Source organism: Nicotiana tabacum, chromosome 13, assembly GCF_000715075.1.
Source record: "Nicotiana tabacum cultivar K326 chromosome 13, ASM71507v2, whole genome shotgun sequence".
NCBI lineage: Eukaryota > Viridiplantae > Streptophyta > Magnoliopsida > Solanales > Solanaceae > Nicotiana > Nicotiana tabacum.
Genome location: NC_134092.1, coordinates 83,386,160 through 83,395,915, shown reverse-complemented (window position 1 = coordinate 83,395,915; position 9,756 = coordinate 83,386,160).

The following is a 9,756-nucleotide window of genomic DNA, read 5'->3' as shown; positions in this document are numbered from 1 at the left end:
TCCTACTAGCCACGCGTTTTAAGCCCACTTTATCTCACCGCATGTGTTTCAACACCCAGACCTTATACCACCGCATGTGTATCAATAATAACAACAACACAACAGAAACATAGTGCAACACAATAACAACAACACAATAGAAACCTCGTGCAAACACAATAACAACCACAAGGCAAAAACCTCGTGCAAACACATAACAACCGCACGACAGAAATCTCGTGCAAACACATAACAATTTTCTCAACAACACACGTATGCCAAAAACATAACAACTCAAATAAATGACGTTCACAATATGTGCCCACATGCCATAACATTTCCTCAAAACAGTTTCAATATCACAATCACGTATAGCCCTCGGCTCAACAACACTGAATACAACGACAAATACAACAATAACAGGAGAATAGAGCAAGTAAATCAACACAAGAACTTCAGAACGCAAAGAAGCAGAAGAACGAATTCACAGAGAAAGGCACAATAGGGAAATAATAGTCTCAACAAGAATAGTTCAACAAGGGAGAGGTAATGTGTAACAATGATTCCACGAAAGTGCAATTCAATAACAAGAGAGATAGCATGAATCAATGACCCTGAATACGAATACGTCAATACATGAAAGGGGTGACAAACTTCCATTAAGGCTAACCAATTATGGAAGAGATAATAATAATTTCAATTAATGTTAAGCAATTACGGAAGAGATAATAGTAATTTTAATTAAGTTTAAGAAATTACGGAAAGATAGCATGATGATAAAAGAGGCACCTACCTCAATTAAGGCACATAAGCGTTTAATCGACAATAAGGGTGAACATGAAGCAATTAATTCCAATTAAGACGCGTGAGGGTGAATTTAGTAAATGGGGGATTTAACATGACAACCAACTTCATTTCTAATGAACATAAGAACTTAAGAGCCATAAACGGTCAAATTTTCATAAATAAGCCCGAGTACGTACTCGTCACTCCGCGTACACGGTCTTCACATGACGCAATTAGCACAAATGACTCAAATCCTAAGGGATAGTTCCCTCACACAAAGTTAGGCAAGATACTTACCTCAAATCGCGCCCAATTAATCAATTTGAAGGCTTTTTCCTTGATTGTCCAACTCCGAACGGCTCGAATCTATCCAAAATAATTTCATACTATAAATATAACTATAGAAAACTAATTTTAAATACTGAAATAACGATCTTAGCTAAGAATTTGAAATATCGCTCCAAAATAATTACCTGGGCCCGCGTCTCGGAACCCGACCAAAATTACAAAAATCAAACACTCATTCGATATCGAGTCCAACCATACAAGAATTACACAAATCCGATACCAAAAATCTCGCTCAAATCCCCAAAATTCGGCCTAAGAACTTTCCTCCATTTTTCCCCAATGTTTCAACCCAAATCACTAATTAAATGATGAAATCAAAGACATAAACATGAAATTTAACCAAAACTAAGTAAGAATCACTCACCCCAATCACTTCCTTGAAAATCTCTCCAAGAATCGCCTCCAACCGAGCTCCCAAAATTAAATTTGTGTTATGAACTCAAACCCTCGTTTTGAAATATTTAAGTTCTGCCTAGACAACCCTTCATCGCGATCGCGCAAATTGGCTCGCGATCGCACAAATTGCCTCGTGATCGCAAAGCACAACTCAGCTGCCCAGAAATTCAAGCCTACGCGAATGCATCACTACACCTACGAACGCGGACCACTGCCTCCTCAGACCTATGTGATCGCGCTCTTCTTCACGCGGTCGCGAAGAACAATGCGTGAACTCAGTTGCTGCTTCACTTCTTCTACGCGAACGCGGCCCTTCCCACGCGTTTGCGATTCTCAGACTCCTCCAGCTTACACGATTGCATGCCCCAACAGGTGATTGCATAGAACAAATTTCCCTAGCTGCCCCAATTAGCCTACGCGATCGCGGACCTTCCCACGCGATCACGTACAAGGAAACCAGATACAAACACCAGAAAAACTTCAGCACATCCCCAAGTCCAAAAATTGAGCTGTTAACCATCTGAAACTCACCCGAGGCCCCCAGGATCTCAACCAAAGATATCAACAAGTCCTAAAACACGATACGAACTTAGTCGAGCCTTCAAATCACTTCAAACAATGCTAAAACTACGAATCGCGCATCGATTCAAGCCTAATGAACTTTTGAACCTCTAACTTCTACATTCGATTTTGAACTTACTTGGACCACATGATGATTCTCAAGGTAAGAGCATTCGTGCTCTTATCAACTGTGTATGAAGCTTACTAAACTTAGTAAATGTGTCAGACTGTCAAGCTTTCTTTTGTTTGATTTTCCTATTTTTCTTATTTTTTTATTCTTATGGTTATGGATATTTTCTCGCTTGATATATAAGGTCAAAAGTTTTATATTAGATTCACAGTTCTTCTCGTTTGATATACATTTAACCAGTCTCTTTCCTCATTTTTTGTCGCAATCCCTCAAATAGTATATGTTCGCCGCTAAAATAAGTTGTATGAAATTGAACTTTTGGCTCGCTGTATATATCGGACATATAAGAGAATAACTTAATAATCAAAAGGGTAAAGTGACACGGCCACCTTTCCACGATCATTGCTTAATTGGTATATTTTGAGACATGCCAAGAAAAACGTCTATATATTGTTTAAAGTTAGATAGTAAGTTGATTTTTAATATAAACTTAGATATTTCTGCTTTTATTCAGAAAGACAAATAAAAATATCATGAAAAAGAAATTTGACATAGAAGAAGACTTGACAAAGAAGAGCAAAATGACGTTGTCTGTCTAAAATCATCACTTGGTTGACAATTACATTGTCTTTCTAAAGTCGTCTTAATTAACACAATTTTGAGACATGACGTGAACAATGTATATTATTTAAAGTTAAAGCAAAAGGTTGATCTTTAATATAAAGCTAGAGGAAGAAAATATTTTTTACCTTATTTTTTAATAATTAGCGAGAGATATATGTGTATATGGTCGAAACAGATTTCGGCTTTCCTACGTTCGATCGATTTCAAGTGGTAAGAAATCGGAGTGGGATTTTGAGAGTGAGCTCTGAAGATAGTACTAACGAGCCTCGAGTCCGAAGGCTGCTCGAGAAGTCGGCTCGATAATCTTATCGAGCCCGTGACCAAATCGATCCGCAAGGCATTGCTTCGAGGTCGGAAATGCGCGACACCCATCCCGAAGGTCGAACTCGAGCCAAGATCGAATGGCTCGACCCAGTAATGATTTCGAGCCAGTATCGAGCTCACATACAAGAGCCGTTGCAACCGCACCAAGAGAGAGAATCTTGGCAGGAATCGAGGAAGAGACAAATTATCATGGGTCCTCCACTATATGCTTTATTTTATTATTTTTTGTTATAAATAAAGTAATGACCCTCTACTATAAAATGGGGATCCTTGTAAGCTATGGAGGGACTGAATACACTGGAAAGAAAGATATCTCCTTGTGCTTGTTTTACTTCATTATACTCATTCTTTCTGTTCATTATTGATATTCTCATAGTCAAGAATATTCGTATTGCTATCTCTCTATACGATTTGTATCAAAGGCTATCATGTATCCTTAGAACCATACGTAAATTTAATATTATCATATTTTTCAGGTAAACAGTTTGGCGCCCACCGTGGGGCTAAGGATAACAGTGATTGTTTGATATAAATCTGCAGTACATACCAGTTTACAACTTCAAATCAGCAATGGCTTTACCTATCGACCACGAAGCCGGCCTTCAAGATGAAACCAACAACTTGGTACCCGGGGGCGGAAGGCCACTTGACGATGGCACTGAGGCTCGAATTGAAGTACCCGAAATTCGATCTGAAGTACCATTGGATATCAATTTACAAATAGCTTTGGAGGCGAATCAGCGTTACGAACCGGAAAAAAAAGCATTCAGGGCGGTACTCGATTCGTAGCCCGAGACACCCATAACATGGGAGAAATCGGAGCCAGCTTACGTATGATCTTCGAGATGCTACAAGCCCAACAAGTAGCGATAGCTCAGTTACATAGCCAAACTAATATACAAAGCAGGCCGAATCCCAATCCGCTTCGAGAAATCACCCCCAGAACGGAGCCCGCCATAGTGAAATCAAACGAGCAAGAATCGGGGATCACTCCCAAAATTACTAAATTGCTCGAGGAACTCACAAAATGAGTCGAAGCCAACGATAAGAGAGTGGAAACATACAATGCCAGGGTCGATCAAATCCCGGGAGCTCCACCAATGATAAAAGGGCTTGATTCGAAAAAATTCATACAAAAGCCTTTTCCCTCGAGTGCGGCCCCAAAACCAATCTCCAAAAAACTCCGTATGCCCGAAATTCCCAAATATAACGGTACGACCGATCCTAATGAACACGTCACCTTTTATACATGTGCCATCAAAGGTAACGATTTGGAAGACGATGAGATCGAATCAGTGTTGTTGAAAAGGTTCGGGGAGACCCTCTCGAAGGGAGCAATAATCTGGTATCACAATTTACCGCCAAATTCCATCGATTCTTTTGCCATGTTAGTAGATTCGTTCGTAAAGGCACATGTTGGTGCCATAAAGGTTGCAACAAGGAAATCAGACCTCTTCAAAGTAAAGAAAGGGGTAATGAAATACTGAGGGAATTCGTATCCCGATTTCAAATGGAACACATGAAATTTCCACCGGTCACAGACGATTGGGTCGTACAAGCTTTCACCCAAGGGTTGAACGAGCTAAGTTCGACAGCATCAAGTCGGCTGAAGAAAAATTTGATCGAGTATCCAGCAATAACTTGGGCAGATATACACCACCGATATCAATCGAAAATTAGGGTCGAAGATGACCATTTGGGAGCTCCGTATGGACCCGTGCATCAGAACAGGACAGCTACTAAAAACCAAAGGGAGATCGACAGAGAACAAAGGTCGAACAGAGACCGATATCAACCGTACGTCGCAGATCGGATGAACAACGGTTCAACATGCAATACAGTTCGGAACAATCGAAGGCAAAATTCTTGGGGACTTATGAGCAAGAGCGGCTTTAATAAATACGTCGATCCTATAGAAGTACCTCGGTTATCAGAGTATAACTATAGCGTTGTTGCATCCGCCATCGTGTTGGCTATCGGAGGCATCAAAGACACTAAGTGGCCTCGACCCATGCAGACCGATCCTGCTCAAAGGAATCCTAACAAAATGTGCAAATATCATGGCACCCATGGTCACAGAACGGAAGATTGCAGGCAACTAAAAGAGGAAGTAGCTCGCTTATTTAACAAAGGGCACCTTCGGGAATTTCTGAGTGATAGGGCAAAGAACCATTTTAAAAACAGGGATTTCGGCAAGCAAAACGAGCAAGAAGAACCGTAGCACGTCATTCACATGATCATCGGCGGCGCCGATACCCCTCAGGGACCAATGCTTAAACGCACTAAAACATCGATTGTGAGGGAAAAGCGATCTCAGACTCAAGATTACGCACCCATAGGGACTTTGTCCTTCGATGATGAAGATGCAGAAGGAGTCATCCAACCCCATAATGATGCACTAGTAATATCAGTACTCATGAATAAAACTAAGATTAAGCGTGTGTTAATCGATCCAAGTAGCTCGGCCAACATCATCAGATTGATGGTCGTAGAATAGCTCGGCCTGCAGGACCAGATCGTACCCGCAACTCTGGTTCTAAACGGAATCAATATGGCAAATGAAACCACCAAAGGCGAGATAATCCTACCAATAAACGTGGCCGAAACCATCCAAGAAATGAAGTTTCACGTGATCGAAGGCGACATGAGGTACAACGCCCTTTTCGGAAGGCCATGGATCCACAACATGAGAGTTGTACCTTCGACCCTACACCAGGTCCTCAAATTCCCAACATCGAGAGGTGTCAAAATAGTGTATGGAGAACAACCGGCCGCAAAAGAAATATTCACCGTCGAGGAAGCGAAATCAATATCCTCGCCTTCGCCGATAAAGGGATCGGGCTCAGAAGGAGAACGAGACACCAAATAGGAATCACAGATGTCGGCTTTGACCCAGCCAGATAACCAGAAGATCAAAGAAGATGATGGTCAAAGGGTCCCTCAATCTTTCATGATTCCCGATGACTCCGACACCACCAAATCAACAATTGAAGAACTAGAGCAAATCATATTAATCGAGCACTGGCCCGAGCAAAAGGTATACTTGGGAATGGGGTTGAGCCCCGAACTCAGGAAGAAACTTGTTCGATTTCTTATCGATAACATTGATTGTTTTGCCTGGTCCCATTTAGATATAACAGGGATCTCACCGGACATAACGATGCATCGGCTAAGCTTGGACCCTAGGGTCAGACTGGTGAAGCAAAAGAGAAGACCCCAGTTCGAGGAAAAGCACGCATTCATAAAGGACGAAGTAACCAAACTTCTCAAAATAGGGTCCATTCGGGAGGTGAAATATCCTGAATGGTTAGCCAACGTAGTTGTAGTGCCTAAAAAAGGGAACAAACTTAGAATGTGTGTGGACTATAAGGATTTTAACAAAGCATGCCCCAAAGATTCCTTTCCGCTGCCTAACATCGATCGCATGATCGATGCCACAGCCGGCCACGAGATCCTCACTTTTCACGATGCCTATTCTGGGTATAATCAAATCTAGATGAACCCGGAGGACCAAGAAAAGACTTTATTTGTCACCAAATATGGAACATATTGTTATAATGTGATGCCCTTCGGGCTAAAAAATGTAGGGGCTACTTACCAATGCCTAGTAAATAAAATGTTCGAAGAACAAATAGGTAAATCAATGGAAGTTTATATTGACGACATGCTAGTTAAGTCCCTGCACGCAGAGGACCATTTGACCCATTTGCAGGAAACGTTCGAGATTTTGAGGAAATACAACATGAAGCTCAACCCCAAAAAATGTACTTTCGGGGTCGGTTCGGGCAAGTTCCTCGGCTTCATGGTGACAAATTGGGGAATCGAGATTAACCCCGATAAAATCAAGGCCATCGAAGACATCACCATCGTGGACAGCGTGAAAGCCGTACAAAGACTAACGGGATGGATTGCAGCCTTAGGCCGATTCATTTCAAGATCATCAGATCGAAGTCAGCAATTTTTCTATCTACTCAAAAGAAGAACGATTTCGCTTGGACCCCGGAATGCCAACAAGCATTAGAGGAACTAAAACGATATCTATCGAGACCACCACTACTTCACACTCCAAAAACGGACAAAAAACTTTTCTTGGACTTGGCAGTATCGGAAATCGCCGTAAGCGGTGTCCTAGTTAGAGAAGAGCAAGGTACGCAATTTCCCATTTATTATATAAGTCAGACCTTAGGAGAAGCAGAAACTAGATATCCGCACCTAGAAAAATTGGCACTTGCACTGATAAGCGCCTCTATAAAGTTAAGACCGTACTTTCAATGTCACCCCATATGCGTATTAACCATTACCCGCTTCGCAATATTTTGCACAAGACCGAACTATCAGGCCGATTGGCCAAATAGGCCGTCGAACTCAGTGGGTACGATATCGAATATCAATCTCGTATGGCCATCAAGTCTCAAATTTTAGCAGACTTCGTGGCCGATTTCACACCAACCCTCGTACCCGAAGTTGAAAAAGAACTCCCGTTGAAATCGGGTACATCATCGGGAGTATGGATCCCTTTTACGGACGGGGCTTCGAACATGAAGGGGTCTGGGCTAGGCATAGTTTTGAAACCACCCACGGGTAACACTATTAGGCAATCTATTAAAACTACCAGGTTAACTAACAACGAGGCCGGGTATGAAGCCATGATTGCAGGTCTCGAGCTAGCTAAAAACTTGGGAGCAGAAGTCATTGAAGCCAAATGTGACTCTTTGCTGGTGGTGAGTCAAGTGAACAAAACCTTCGAAATTCGAGAAGGTACAATGAAAAGGTATTTAGACAAACTACTTTTCACTTTGCAACATTTCAAACAATGGACTTTACGGCATGTTCCACGAGAACAAAACAATGAAGCCGATGCACTTGCGAATTTGGGATCGTCGGTCGAGGAAGATGACTTGAGCTCAGGGATTGCCATCCAACTCTCGAGATCGGTAATCGAAGGAGGTCACGCCAAGATAAATTCTACAAGCTTAACCTGGGATTAGAGAAATAAGTATATTGAATACTTAAATAGCGGAAAGCTCCCATCGGACCCTAAAGACTCTAGGGCCCTACGGACTAAAGCTGCTCGATTCACGTTGGCTTCGGATGGAACGCTATATCGAAGGACATTCGATGGACCGCTGGCAATATGCTTGGGTCCGGGAGGTACCAATTACATCCTACGGGAAGTGCACGAGGGCACTTGTGGGAATCACTCCGGTGCCGATACATTAGTTCGAAAAATCATCAGAGCAGGGTATTATTGGACCGATATGGGCAAAGATGTGAAGGAATTTGTTCGTAAATATGACAAATGTCAAAGGTTTGAGCCAATAATCCATCAACCCAGAGAGCAACTTCACTCAGTCATATCCCCATGGCCGTTCATGAAATGGGGAATGGACATCATCGGCCCTCTGCCATCAACCCCAGGTAAAGCCAAATTCATTTTATTTATGACTAACTATTTTTATAAATGGGTTGAAGCGCAGGCGTTCAAGAAAATAATAGAGAAAGAAGTTATAGACTTTATTTGGGATCATATCGTATGCCGATTCGGGATACCTGCCGAAATAGTATATGACAATGGGAAACAATTCATTGGCAGAAAAGTAACAAAATTCCTCGAAGATAACAAAATAAGAAGGATACTATCAACACCATACCACCCTAGTGGGAACGGACAGGCCGAATCAACGAACAAAACTATCATTTAAAACCTAAAGAAGAGGTTGAACGACGCTAAAGGAAAATGGAGAGAAATCCTGCCCGAAGTCCTTTTGGCGTATCGGATAACGTCAAAATCCAGTACGGGGGCGACCCCATTCTCCTTAGTATACTGGTCGAAAGCATTGATACCAGTCGAAGTCGGTGAACCCAGTACCAGATTTTGATTCACGATGGAAGAATCAAATAATGAGGCTATGAATACTAGCCTCGAATTATCGAATGAAAGACGAGAAGCTGCTCTCGTCCGATTGGCCGCCCAAAAGCAGCGAATCAAAAGATATTATAATCGAAGAACCAAGCTCTGCCATTTCAAGCCCGGGGAATTAGTGTTAAGAAAAGTCACCATCAATACTCGAAATCCGAACGAAGGAAAACTAGGACCAAATTGGGAAGGACCATATCAGGTTCTCAAGAACGTCGGAAAGGGATCGTACAGGCTCGGCATTATAAACGGCAAACAAATATCAAGCAGTTAGAATGTGTCACATCTAAAATGATACTACCGCTAAGGCACGACCCTTCCATATTCATTTACATTTCAAAACTGACCCCTGCAGAAGTCCGAACAAGAGCTAAGATGGACCCTTCGCTTGAAAGCACGCGTTGCACTCTTTTTTCCTTAGACCGATTTTATCCCAAATGGGTTTTTCGGCAAGATTTTTAATGAGGCAACCAATGATCATGCTGCACTTACAACAAGTATCCGAGGCCTCTGTACAATCGACCTCGAATACAGGGGGGCATTAGCCCTCAAATATATCAAGTTCTGATGCAAGAAAGTTATTTCGCAACAACGGAGTTCCAGTAGGAAAAGTTGTACGAGCCAAAATGGTCAAAACGAACCATGCTCATGTAGTTGGCCCGAACCCAGACGCGAAACATGAACACATGTA